This window comes from Quercus robur, chromosome 7 (assembly GCF_932294415.1).
Source record: "Quercus robur chromosome 7, dhQueRobu3.1, whole genome shotgun sequence".
Classification (NCBI taxonomy): Eukaryota; Viridiplantae; Streptophyta; class Magnoliopsida; order Fagales; family Fagaceae; genus Quercus; species Quercus robur.
In genome coordinates this window covers 22579716-22594957 of record NC_065540.1, presented here as the reverse complement: position 1 = coordinate 22594957, position 15242 = coordinate 22579716, and the positions used below count along the sequence as shown (strand labels likewise).

General features: G+C 31.9%; 1 pseudogene; it reads left to right on the top strand.

Annotated features, from left to right (window-relative positions):
* Positions 1–5681: 5681 nt before the first annotated feature.
* On the top strand, positions 5682–9706 carry LOC126691173 (probable E3 ubiquitin-protein ligase BAH1-like; annotated as a pseudogene).
* Positions 9707–15242: the final 5536 nt, after the last annotated feature.

The window sequence follows — 15242 nt, the reverse complement described above, 5'->3', positions numbered from 1 at the left end:
AATGCAAAAGATTAAACTGGAAAAAAAAAAAAAAAAAAAAGTCAAAGTTCAGCTAACATAATTAAATTTTAGGAGACAAATGTATTAACCCATTCTTGAAATATGCTAAAATTAAAATTAATAGCAGACAAATTCATTAATAATATAACGTAATTGTCTTGAAATATACTAAAATAGAGATTATAAATGTCAAAAACAAAAGAAAAACCTCTCATCCCTCTATCTCTCTGCCTCTCCATCTATATTCTTACGGTCTTACCTTTCTTATCTTCATCTTCATCTTGATTTTTGATCTTTTTCCATCAACTCAGTTAGCCCTCTAGCTTGAAATTTTTCTTTGTTGATTCCAGCATACCAGTCTACCAGCCGACATTCACAGATGGTATTCTTCTGCTTCAGTTCTTCCCCTCTTTCTCTTTGTCTTTCTGAAAATAAATACTCAAGAGTCTTCTATTTTTTTAACGTAAATTATATATATTTTTAGTTTGTTTCATACTTTCACTGCACTGCCTCTTTGATGGGATGGGACACGTTTTTTTGCTATGATGCTATTCTAATTCTGCCCCTCTCCCTCTGTGGACCTTTTTCTGCTTTAAAACTTAGCCATAGAAATATAAGATCTAGTGGAGAAAAGGCTGGATGGTTCTCACTTTTTTTTTTTTTTTTTTTTATAGGAGTACAGGTTTGTCACGTCTGTGGGCTGTACAGTACAGCCCACAGACGTGACAGACCACTGACCAGAGTTTTTTTTTTTTTTTGGTTAAAGACCACTGACCACAGTTATTTGGTCCGACGGTTTCTCACCTTTTTTTTTTTTTTTTTAATTTGACACTTTATCTATCATCATAAATTATAATGCCAATTAATGATTTGATGTGTATTATATCAAATAATTTGTATTATAGTGACACTAATTTATTAAACCATGTATTAAATTAATTTTTATTTGTGCAAGTTTAAACTTTCAAGTGGTTATGGTTTTAGAAAAATTGCAATAACCAGGTTCTATTATTCTATACTTTAAATTTTTATTTTTAGTTAAATTATCATTTTTAATTATAAATTGTGTTTTATTTATCTATAAATATTTTCTCATTATAAATGTCTACTAGGAAATATTTATCCAGATATGAAAAACTTCTTAAAATTAATAAAATCTTATTTAAGGTCTACTATGTCACAAGAAAGATTAAGTAGATTAGCTATATTATCAATTGAAAAAGAAATGTTAGAAGAACTTAAATACAAAAACTTAATTAGTAATTTTGCATCTCAAAAAGCAAGAAAAATAGATTTTAAATAAAAAAAATTCAATATATAAATATATTTTATTTTATTAATATTTAATTATAAAAAAGCCCCATTTAAAATTTTCGCTTAAGGCCCCAAAATTTGTTGAGCCGGCCCTGCGTTGAGAACATCCAAAAAAGGGAAAATAAACATTTTGACAAATTGATTTAGGGAGAGGGGAATAAATTAAAGAAAAAAGTTTACCTCTAAATTGATTTGAAGGAATTTTCCTTCAACTCACTATGTGACGGTTGAAAAAACTATATATATGTATTTTTAGTCACATAACATTTTTAACGAGCCATGTAGCTTGTTTAAATAATACATGTAGATAATCTTATAAAATCGCCACATAGCAGGTTAAAGGAGATTATTTCAAATTGATTTGGAGGAAAACTTTGTCTATATAAAGCGCAATCGATAACCCAACACATTAAGGTAGTCAAAAGCCATCAAAAGCTATCAATCAAGTGTAGATCTGTCAATTTGGTTGGTGTTCTCGGTTTTTGGAGGATTTCCTCCAACCCAATACTTGCCCATTTCCAAGACTATTTATGTGTATTATTTAAAAAAGTTATGTGACTAAACTACACATGGATAATCTCTTTAATTGTCACATAATGTTTTGGAGAAAAATAACTCCAAAGTTTGAACATAAACTTTTTTTTAAGTAATAAAAAAAGAAAAGAATTACATGTGCTAAGCAAGTAAGAGAGAACTTGCATCAGTCCATGCAAAATGGCCTCAATGCAAAATTTTGGCCAATAAACCTTAAAAATCACCCATATCAGTCCGTGTAAAGTCATGCATTTTTGGTTCATTTTTCATTTTAAGAGCATTCGTATTAGCTCTTTTAAAAATTTCTATCTATTTAACAAAAAGAACATACTTTTCTATTTTACATAATTACTTTTAAAAAACACCCATAACAGATTATCTATCCTAAAAATTTATTTCAATAAAATATTCATTCTTCTCCATTTTTTATTATTTCCTTCACACTCTCTCCTTCTTTCTATAATCCTCTCATTGCTCATTCTCTCTTAGAGATCTAACACAACCAAAATCACCAAGCAACCAGCCACCATCAACAGATTAACCCACACCCATCATCAAGTAACCATCATAAACCTACCCTTCATCAAGTAACTAGCCTCCATCAACACACCCTTGATTGACTACATGACCTATTTGTTTGTTTGTTTTTTTTTTTTTTTTTTTTAGTCAAGCAATAAAAGAGGCTCGGTCAGGCAGTGGTTTTGTGGTTGGTTTAGGGTGGTGGTCTGGAATAAAGGGGAAGAGAAATAAACAAGGAAGGAAAACAAAGATTGAGAAAAAAAAAAAAAGGATCAAAGGAGAAGAGGAGTCTTGTATGAAGAGAGAATTTTTCTTTTTCTTTTTTAAAGAAACCAACGGAGAAGAGAAGTCTGGTACAAAGAGAGAGAGAAAAAAAAGGGAAAGAGACCAACTAACCAAGAGATAGGAGAACTCTGGTAAGAAGAGTGATAAAAAAAAAGGAGATTAATTAAATAATGTATACACAACTACAATAATTGTGCATATACACGATTATTGTAGCTCTTTTGTAAATTGTACAACTATAAACAAGCTAATATGGGTCAATTTTAAGGAAATTTGTGTAAATTCTACATCTTTTTCTACTATGCACCCATTGATGTGAGTTCTCTAACTACTATAGCTGTGTATATACATTGTTATTTATTTTTTGCGTTTTTCGAGCATGAATGAAGAGAGTGGATGGTGATTATGATGCATGAAGAGAGAGAAACGATTAAAACCTCAAGGAAAATTGATATTTTTATTCAATAGACAATATAATAGATAATCTATTGTGAGTGTTTTTGAAAAGTGTCATGTAAAATAGAAAAAAGTAAGTTCTTATGCTAAAAGAAAAAAGTTTGGTTCCAAATATGTTTGAAACTATCTTCTTCCAACCCATTATGTAGCAATTGAAGAAACAATTCATGTGTATATTTGGTCATATGACTTTTTTTTAACGAATTATGTGACTTGTCTATATTGCTATTTAAGAGGTTTTTTTTGTTTGGATTCCTACTTTTTTATGCCCTAAATACTCTCAAATTCACATGTTTAGAAAATTTAAATAATTTAGATATGTAAAATTACTAATTTTAAACTCCTAAATTTTAGATAAATTTTGAAAACAATTTACCAATAAACAATTTTTCTTTTTAAAAAAAGATACATACATTTTTTTTTTTTTTTGGTTCTCTTGAACATATCTACTCCCACATTCGCACTAACTTTATACTCCCAATAACATGCAATTACTTCATTCTAAATGTCTCTCCATCTTTATCATCCTTTATATTTCTTCTTCAATTTCTAAAAACCAAATTTAATATTGCACATCTATTCACATGTTCTCACTAATTTCAAAGGAAGTCAATCACTCAAAACTCAATTGAGAAGGTATGAACATATCATTTGTTTTTATTAAATTTCTTTCTCTTTCTTTTTATCTTTATTTCTCTAATTACTCTATCGCCTTCATAAAAGTAGGCACTACATCTTTAAATATCTCATATTATAGATTTCTCTCATCTTAATTTGTTCATTTTTAAGGTAGCCTCATGACACTCCTAAGTGAGCAACTATGTAAACTTCAAATTTGGATATATGGAAAAGGGAAAATTACAATTTATCCACCTGTGGTTTGCCCGAAATTCAACTTACCTACCTGTTATTTGAATTTTGATATTTTACCTATCTGAGGTTGTTTTCATTAGGGGTCCATAACCTAGCTCCACATTTGTCGTAAGACTAACACCTTTTAAACCAAAAACAAAACATAAAATGAATCAAACACTCTCCCTAAGCAAAACCTCTCACAAGAGCTCACTATTTCAAAATCTTGACCATAGAGACTTGGATTGAGTTACTTAGACCGTTGACTTTTCATTAAACCAAATAGTAAATGTTTAGATATGGTAACTTATTATAGCATATAAATAATTTAGAAAATAGTTGTACACTTAAGTTGTTGAAAACCTTCCATCTATTAACGTTACCATCTTAATAATTCAATTAAGCATGTTTGAAAGTAAAACGTTTATAATGGAAAGTATATATATTGCAATAAAACTAAAAAATGCTGGCAATGATGGTATTAAACATCACGCTTTTTTTTTTTTTTTTTTTTTGAGGGGGAGTATTAAACATCACGTTAATGTTTAGAAATTTCCCTAACTAAAAACATTGACAGCTGCTATTCAAATTTTAATTTAAATTTGAATTTTAAATTTAGCAAAGTATGTATTTGTCATTATGTGAAAAATTAATTTCTTCAATTCACTTAAATGAGAATTAAAATAAAATATGATATTTGAATAAAAATATCTAACAGCCAAGTTGTAATTTACCCAATGAAAATAACACTAAAAGAGTCTCATCACAAGGGTAAAACGTGAATGATGAGGATAGTTTAAATAATATTTACTATATATATATATATATAGATACATAGATAGTTTTATAAAGTACCGTGTAATGAGTTGAAAAAGATAGTTCTAAGTATATTTGGAACAAACCTTTGTCCATTCTTAAAATTTAAAAATAAATAAATAAATAAATTGCACGTGCAAGGGAATATTTTTTTTTTTTTTTTGAGCAAGCGAATACTCTAAAACTAAGGAAATCTTTTACCAAAAAGAAATCGCCATTTTGGTCAACTCAACCACGCGTTTACAATCATGTAAACGCGTGGTTGAGTTGATTATATATATTGAGGGTCTGTTTGGATAGATCTTATTTTGCTGAAACTGAAAACTGAAAACTGAAAACTGAAAACACTGTAGCAAAATAATTTTTAAATATGTGAATAGTACCGTGGGATCCATTTTTAATAAAAAAGTTGCTGAAAAGTCTAATTTGTGGATCCGTGAACAGTGCATGAATACACTGTTCACGGTGGAAAAGTCAACAAGTGCGGCTGCCAAAAAAAAAAAAAAAAGCCTGAAACGCTTGAAGGCAAACGTGGACGCAATATAAGCCGAATCCAAACTCAACCTGAATCAATATTTTCAATATATATATATTTTTTTTGAGAAACATATTTTCAATATATATATAGATGAATATCTGTATATATATTGAAAAAATATATATAGATATTCGCTGCCGTTTACTCTCAAAATCACATTCGAACCGCGTTTTTGATCGTTGAGAGAACTGTGGAAGGATCAGTGAAAAAAAACGAAAGAACTGAGACAGGTAAAAAAGAAGTTTTCAAAAATTTCTCGCCCTTCTTCATCAACCAACTGGTTTTAAAAAAGAAAAAGAAAAAATAAAACCAAATACTGGTGAAAATATTAAAATCATTCAAGCTGTACAAAATCTAATTATTGAAAAAAAGAGAAAAAGTTGGGAAAAAAAAAAAGAAATTTGGAGAGGCGTTCACGGAGTACCTGCATGGAGAACAGGACAGGTTCTTGGAAAAATGTGGGCATGTCGATTATAACACTCTCAAGAAAGTACTCAACACCTGTCGGAGCTGCAACGCTTTACGTCACTCTTGCACTTCTGATTCTTCTGGCTGCCAATGCCAATCTTGCCCATGTAAGGTTTTTTTTTTTTACCCAGAATTATTTTTTCAGCTATGGAGATGATGATTTTGATAATAGTTTAGCTTCTTTATATACATATATATATATATATATATATATATATATAGAAAAATCCTTGTTCAATAATGGGTTAGCTCTCCAATCTAAGAGATAGGGAAATGGTGATGAAAAGTTGCTTTTGATGAAGCAAATAACAGTGTAAGGTCAATTCTGTATTCTAAATAATTATAAGAATCATGGGTAAACTCCAATCCAAGTTGAGTTTTTAGTTTTTGAGGAAAGGTGAAAGGACAAAGAAATGTTAGTTTTAAATGGGAGTCAACTGTCATCGGACATTCTTAAGTATTTGAAAAGTTTATATTATTGTCTTATTTAATTTTTTTTTTTTTTAATTGTACTAAATGTGAAATAATTTCTGCTTAAGAGTATCTGAAGGATGAAGGAAGAGGAATTTTTTTGTAGGATTATTACATTCCCATTTGTGAGAATTCTGCATAAGGCTTAATCGAGACCTATAATATATATATATATATATAATTTTTGTTTGTGCCATGATTGATTTTTTTTGCTTCTTTGACATACTCTAAAAGTTATGAAGCTTTGTGGAATTTGTAGTGTGTGATCAGAAGTTCTTTTCTGAGTTGATGAAGGAAGCTTCACAAATAGCTGGATGCTTTAGCTCGAGAGTCAGGCATCTCCTTCATCTTCATGTTGCCACTGGAATGCAAAGATATGTATTGAACTTGCGTCGTTGTTTCAGGAATGATCAGCAAGCCATGGTACTAGAAGGATGGATGCTGATTGAATACGCTCTCATGAATGCGATTGCAATCAGAAAGATTCTTAAGAAGTATGACAAAGTATGCCCCCAATTTGTATATATCTACTAATTAGACTTACTGATTTTGTTGATATTTTTTCTGTATCAAACAATGATTTCAGTGATTTTAATGTTCTATTTTAGATTCATGGATCTGTAAACGGAAGGAATTTCAAATCCAAGTTGCGGGCTGAACATGTTGAGCTTTTGCAATCACCTTGGCTTATAGAATTGGGCGCCTTTTACTTGAATTCTAATGGATCAGATGATGGAGTCTTCAAGGAGTTTTCTAGTAACTTTTCCTGTGATTTCAATGCGAACCCACCTGTAATGACATTGATGCTTCCACATCTGATAAAGCTAGAATTTGATCTGACTTGTGCTATTTGCTTGGTGAGATCTTACTTTCAGTCATACTGCAAAGAAAACAAAATTTTGGATTTTGTATGTGTTCTCTTATGTCTATTTCATTACACTTTTACAGGATATTGTTTTTAATCCGTATGCTTTGAGTTGTGGTCATCTTTTCTGTAAGTCCTGTGCTTGTTCATCTGCTTCTGTGTTTCTCTTTGATGGCCTTAGAGCAGCAAGTCCAAAGTCGAAGTGTCCAATATGCAGAGAGGTTTGTATTTAGTATATGAAGAAATTGGGCAGCACTAATTGATATAAAAAAACACCCCTTTCTATGTCATTTTTGTCTTGTCTTGTATTTATTTATTTTATCTAGGAAATGAAAAAATTTGATATTTTAAATTACAATTTGGCATTCCACTTTATGCAAACATATAAACTTGATCTTATTATACAATTGGTAGGGCCTTCTCACTTGCTTTCTCCATTTTAATAACAGATGCTTTCTCAGTTAAAGTTTGCGATTTACTTTCTTAAAAAGTACATTTGTAGTAAATGAGCAAAGTTCATAGCACATGTTGAAATTTAAACAATTGGTTTCTAATTTTTTTCTAGCTAATAACCAATTGAAATACGAATTTGTAGTTAGGTAATTCCGGTATGCTCAGACATTCCAGTTGGCTGGTGCAAGTTTGTGTTTTGAAAAAACATGTTAATAAACATAATCACTTTGTTATACAAATTGATAGAGCCTTGTCCTTTAACTTTCTCCTATCTTTCTGCCGCTTTTTTAATCATTGGATGCTTTCCTACCTATAATTCATGGTTTCCTCTTTTTTTTTTTTAAGTATATTTCTAGTAAAGGAGAAGAGTTCCAGAGCAGGTGTTGAATAGCCTACATGTGAAAATTCATTAAAGATCTCCAAAAGTGAATTGTGAATTTTGCATTATGTGGTGGATTTTTCTTTGTGGTGCAAGTTTATATTTGTACTTAAACACGCTAAAGTTTAACTTACATGGATTTGATAAAATATCATCCTTACAATTGTAAAGTTGTTATTTACAACTATTTTGTATTGGCTTTAATTCCGTGCCAAATTTGATTGTAATTTTGTTCAATTATGTTTACCCTGTATTTTATATGGGATTTTATTGTAAGGGTTATGTGTAAGAGAGAGTGTGGAGACTCAAGATCTTATTGAAGACCAAGTGGATTTCGCGAGAAGATTTGCGAGAAGCTATCCTGCAAAGTGAGCCACGTGCAAAGCACATGACTGGAATGCGAAGAGTCATGACAGCTAGTTTTCGCGAGTAATTCGCGGGTAAGGCCTTCCTGCAAAATACCCGTGAAATATTCTGTTTTGCTATTTTAGCATATCTGCTCTACCATGTCTTCACCCACACTATTTATACCCTCATTACTCGCATATTGTAAGGAGTGCTTTTCAGAGAAAAACCCCTAGATATTACCCTTGAGAGTTAGAGATTTTCATACCCACAATCATCTACACAATCTTTTGTGATTTTTCTCTACTCCTACCTCTTCATATCCATATCCTTGAGAGGTTGATGGCCCAAACACTTACCACACCCAATCTAAGTGTAAAGTGAGGTTTTGGTACTGCTGGGCAGTATTGGAAGAAGCCAATCGTTTGGCGGATGCAATCGGGCTGAATTGTGTAATCTAGAAAGCTAGAGAACACAAGACTTCGTTAAGTCAGTTAATAGCAGGAGCTTGGAGGGCTCAAGTACATAGGGTAGACTAGGCTTGAAGGGTCTTTTGTTATTCGTGTACTCCAACTTATTCGCTAGTGGATCAATTTACCGCTTGGAGGGCAGAGAGGTTTTTCGCCGAGTTCTTTAGTTTCCTCTTTGATAACATGTCTCGGTGTTATCTTGTGTTTGCATCTTTCTTCCCTACTCTTTTAACTTTCATTTTAATGTTGATGTTTGTTGAATATGGCTTAAAGTAGTTTTATCATTTGTTCGCTCGCATTTACTCTTATTCCGCACTTAGTTTAAGTTAGAGTAAAAACAATCAAGCTGTAACTTTTTATTGGGGGTCTAAACAAACTCTTGTATTTTCACACAAATTCAAGCTTTCAATAATCTTTCTTGAGTTTATCTTCTTTGGAAAACTAGTTGAAAGTTCTGATGCTAAATTAGCTTTTGAATCTCTCTCTCTTGAAAAAAAATATAAAATTTATGTCGCTGTTAACCTTTAATGTTTATTTTGATATGCAAATTGTTAGATCTAAATAAAACGAAGATTTAAGATTTAAGTCATTTACTTGATCTCTTTCTTAAAATGCTCTGGTGTAGGTTGGAGTATAGGCAAAAGCAGTGCACATGTTAGAACTGGATATGCTCTTAAAAAGAAGGTAAAGAGATGTAAACCTCCTTTCTTTGTATAAGAAAACGTTATCATTATTGACCCTTGAAAGTTCTTACAGGTGCAAAGACTATTGGAAGGAGAGACTAACTGCGGAACGTGCTGAGATGTTGGCTCAATCTAAGTTGCATTGGGCCAAAATTGCATACGGGTATTGATTGTGTGTTTATCTGATAAAAAAAGAAAATTCATGTAGTACTAAACAATTGTGGCGGATTTGGCTGTAGCTTGGAGCCTACAGCATCTTCAGTCAGGTTTACTTGTGAGCAGCTTGTGAAAATGCTTTACTTTAACATTTGAGGAAGACATCTATTTTTTCCTGGTTACCAAATTGATATTATGAAAACACTGCGTTGGAATGGTTGCTCGATATATGATTTTGAGTGTATCTTACATGTAATAATGATTTGGTGTAATCTGAGGAAGACACTCCATCTCCACCATCCCGAATTTTGTTTTGAATACTAATGGAGGAGAAGGGGCTTCTTCATCTCACTCTGTTCCTTTAAGTTCTTCTTAATACATATATTTCAGGTATTCATAAAAAATTAAAAAGAAATAAATAAAAAGATTTGGTGTGAGCATGGTTTTCTTGGTTTGTTTCCCATCGGTCCTTTCAAAGAATTATGCTTATTTGATATGCGATCATAGTATAATACGCTATTAGGATCTAATTCTTTCTCCCTAAGGTGTGTATGCGTTTGTTTCTCAAAAAAAGAGTGCAATGTGCTGTGATCAACATGCCGTTGCAGATTTTGGTGCTTGACATGAGTAGGTATATAGAATTCTTCTACCACCATAAACAAATTCTCAATTTTTGGTACAACTTGGTAAGCTGAGATAACTGTCTGACACTTTCACATGGACCCATTACTTTTTCTTCACCAATCATAATCAATCAAGTGGGAGAGTTGTAGCAAAAATTATGTATTTTTTTCGTGGTATGCGATTTGAGGGATGTTTGATCTGAGGAGTGTAGCCTTATAATCTTATCATTAATTTCCTGTTGGAATTCTTTCTTTCTTGGTGACAAGGATCATAAGTTCATAACTCATAAAGTTTGAATTTGGGTGGGGGTCTTTTTTGCTTTTTATTTAAAGGCAGTGGGAGCAATTCTGAATTTTATAATCAACTCCAAAACTATACTCTTATAATAAAACAGAAATATCAGTTTTATGGTAGGACCAAAAGTGAAAAAGTAAAGTTGAATTAATTGAAAAGGGGGTTACTCTATTTACTCACAAAAGAAAAGGCAAATAGAATATTGGCTTTAGAGCATTTCCAACCGAAAATGTTATCCCATTTTATTTTATTATCCCAAAAAACTATTTTACCAATTATATCATACCCCATTTTACAACACACTCAATATCCTAAAATTTGATTTTTTTTTCCCATTTTATTTAAATATTCTTTTTCATTTTTTTTTATTATTTCTCTTTTTCTTTTCATTTTCCCCTGTTTCAACACACAGAGCCACACAAACACAGACCCATGATACAACGATCCACCTATCCAAACCCATCACCACACACACACACACACACAAACTCAGATAATCACTCTTTTGAAACAAACTTTTTCATTCTTGAAAGACCACAACAAAAAAGATTAAGAATCAAGATTCATAAGTTTCATTTTCTCTCTATTCTTCCTTATCGTTCCAAGAAACCAAACAGTTCACAAAGAAAACTTTGATGATTTTTTGTTTTTATTTTTATTTTTTTAAAAGTTATCTTGAGCTTGCCATCCATCATTGACCACACAAAACAGAATGCACAGTTCATCAGAACTTTCTTTTCCATCCCAATTTTCTAACCAGACAAACAATACCCAGAAGAAAATTCATACAGAAAACACACAAAGCTGAGCTGAACTACGCTCTCATCCATCAAAAAGGCAAACTAAAACAACAACAAAACCTAGAACTTTCTCTTAATTTCTTTCATCTTCACACCAAACAAAAACAGAACACAATCCATGAGTTTCAAACCCAAAAAAAGGGGTCACGTGTTTAGTCTTCAATCCTTCCTTGTTTATCAGGACAACGCTTAAGTAGGAAAATTCTTGAGAAAGGCATTTGTGGTAGAGTTGGAAACAGAAGTTCAATTTAGAATTTGGATTTTGGAAATATACTTGGCTGCCACAACTACATAATTCCAAACCCATTAGCACACCCAAATGTACATCACATTGCATGGTTCAAGAAGCTAAAAGATGAAAACGTTAATAATTGGAAAGAGCAACTAGTTAGAGAAAAATTTGGGGATGAAAATGTGTTTTATTTTTCTTATAAATAGTGTGGGAAAGGAAGATTCAGATTCGGATTCAAGTTCTCCTCGTTAGAAAGGAGTTTGAATTTCAACAATTGACAATCGAGGGGATGCACACAAGAGGAGAGATAACGAACAAGTAAAAGCATTGACTTTGACCTTAAGTGACATCAATATGTTTAGGTTAGAGATAGGAGATTTTTTTTTTTTTTTTTTTTTAGAAGAAAGAAATAGGAGATTTGGACTTCAATATTGGAGGGATGAGGGATTATGAATGTCGGTAATTATACAATACTCTAAAAAGTACAATAATGTTGTACTCTCTTCTCTTACATAATAATAGATCACACTATTGTATTGTATTATTAGACTACTAGTATGTAACCCATGTGTAAATTGTAGCAGTGTTATTGATGTTAGTTTGGGTTATTAAACATATAGGACATAGTTCGACTAGGACATTTGGAGGTACTAATATAATTTTTTCTTACAATTTTCATGATATTGGTTACACCAAGTTTCTCATTACATTGTTATTACGTATATAATTTTGAAAATCATTATTAGATACTACATATATAATATTAATTCACAATTAGTGTCTGTGAAATTCTACTAAATACAACACAAAATAAAATAATAAATTTGTCAAATAGTATCTCCTAAATTGAATGGGGATAAATGTATAGAATCGTTCAGCTCAATTACAATTTGTTACGTTCAATATCTTTGCATACAAAATATTTGAATAGAAACAATATAAAAAAAAATATGCTTATTAGTTCAGAGAAAAAATAACAGCAAAAATCTAAACAATTTAATTTGTATAGAAATCTAACAAAAGCAAAATCTAATTTTGATTCTAATTGAATTCTCTAAACTTTGGTTTAGAAAAACAAATATATACTACCTAGTTAGTAATGGACCATACATAGTCATGGTATATTATATAAATTAGTTTGTAACCCCATGCATATGTATGAATATACTTAAAATATACATTAAGACACAAAGTATGATTCTTACATATATAATTTAAATATTATTGATAGTTATTCTTATATATTTTTTAACTCTTTAAAAAGTCTTGTAAGAATATTATTAGCAAGAAAATGTAAATTTGTCATTTAAAAAAATTATTTGTTCATTATTTATAGACTCTTTGGTTTTTGTATGCAATAACTCACTTGAATGCATATTTATGATATGATATATTCCACATTTGACTCAAAAATTAAGAAATAAAACTCTCTCTAAAAATAAATAATTTAGGACACATGACGCAAGATTGGACTTTAATTGTAGAATCTAATTGGATTTTCTCTAAACTTTGCTAATAGGCAAAGTTATAAATGACTTATAAATTTGAATTGTTTTTAGTTATACAAAAAAAGGCTCATAAGTATAAAATTATTCAAACTCTCTCTTCCTCTAATTTTATATATAGAGTTAGATATATTATTAGATTTTTTTATGGTTTATTTATATTGAGCTCATCGTTTTCTACACTAAATTAACTCATTTGACACAAGAAAAATTAAAAAACTTAAATTAGATGGGACACGTGGCGCAAAATTAAACTCTAATTGAATTCCAATTTAAAATCTAATTGAATTTTCTCTCAGTTTTACCTATTAATATATATATATATATATTATATAATTTTCTCACAGTATTAATAGTATTTTTCTCATTATTTATATAAGAGGATGGAATATAAAACTATTGTATTATTAGAATATTGTATAATTTTGTCCTATGTTTGTTGGAAATTTTAAGAAATGTCGTCTCACTTAAAAAAGATATAAAGACTATTGATGCCCACTTTTGACAAACAGTCCAATAGCAAAAGAAGCCCAACAATATAGAAAAGGTGGAAAAGGGAAAAATAGTAAGGAAATAAGGAAGTTAGCCCAGCAGGATGAAAAGGCAGAATTAATGGCTAGCAAGCCCACAAGAATCAAAAGAGGTAAAGAGGCAGTAAATGGGCCGAGTAAGCCTAAGGAATGGAGTAGTAAGTCCATGGGAATAATAAGAGGTAAAGAGGAAGTAAATGAGCTAGGGAAGCCTAGGAAATGAATTAGTAAATTCATTGGGATGGCTTAAAGGATAGTAAGCCCGAAAAGTAAATAAGAGATAAGGGTGTGGTAATTGGGCCGAGGAAGCTCAAAGGATCTAGTAAAAAGCCCATAAGAGTAAAAGAGGTAAAGAAGAAGTAAATGGGTCGAAGAAGCCCGAGAAATGAAATGGGCTGGCACAATAGGAATGTTGGCCAATAAAACCCGAAAGAGGTGAAGATGTGGGAAATGGGCCAAGGAAGCCTTGAGCAAAAGATTGATAAAGAAGTGGGCTGACACAGTAGGAGCATTAGCCCGTAAGCCCATGGGTAACATGAAATAAAAAGGAAAGGTAATACTATAATAGGCACGATGAAGTGGTATGACAGGATTCATAACCAAGAGGCCCACAGACACAGGAAAGAAAAGAACATGGGCTTAACAGGAAGGTGAGGGCCTCCACCGAAGCAATGCTCAGTTTGAGGAAGGGATGAAAGGCAGGGAACATGAGCCTAAAAGCCCACACATCCTTCACGCCACAAGAGATAAACACCAACCAGAACATACAGCAAAATCAGACAAATATGGAGGCAACAAAAATGACGTGAAGACTAGAAAGAAACAAATTTAGACGGAAGTGGAGCATACATAAAGGGCCAAGGCACCACCTACTTGTACCTAGTCAATACATGGGAGGTGGGCCACGGGCCAAGGGTATCAGAGGGTGTGGTCTAGCAGTGGGGAGAAAGATGGGGTCTATTTTGGGATTCCCGCTCAAACTTCTTTGGGGAGAAATGTCCTACTAGGATGACATCTCACCCAAAAGAAGTAAATATGAGCTATGACCACTTGATGCATGCCATAAAGGTAAATGAGGGAGAGATTTAATCCTTATCCAAATAAGAGTAGTGAAAGCAAAGAGAGGTAAGAAACAAGACAAGCCATTTTTGTCTGGAAATAAGGAGTGGTGCAACTAACACATTCAGTGCAATGGTAGTGGCTGGGCAGTCTTGGAAGGACACCCACGAGGAGCCAAAAGTAGTTGAAGGGTAAAAATGACAAATTTTATCATGGCAGACAGTATAAAGGATGGTAGTTGTGAACAGTAGAGGGTCAATAGAGGACATCACAAAAAAAGGGAAGAAGGGCACGAAAGAAGAAGAGGTAGAACAAGGAAGAAAAAGAGAGAAAAGAAAAGGAAATCACAAAAAAACTAGAGTGAAGCTTGAGTGGTAGGAATAGAGGCATGCATCAATAGGCTACCCAAATCTCTCCCTCTCGACAGACTCACTCTTTAGGAGCTAAAGGATTGAAACTTAAACCATTTATGTCATTTTTCCAAAGTGTGTAACTTCTATGGCAGAAGCCATCTCTAAGGTTACTCACGTTGGGGATCGGTTCCTTTACTTTCCATGGCAGGCAAGCTTTTTTTTTTTTTTCATGCTTGCTGGG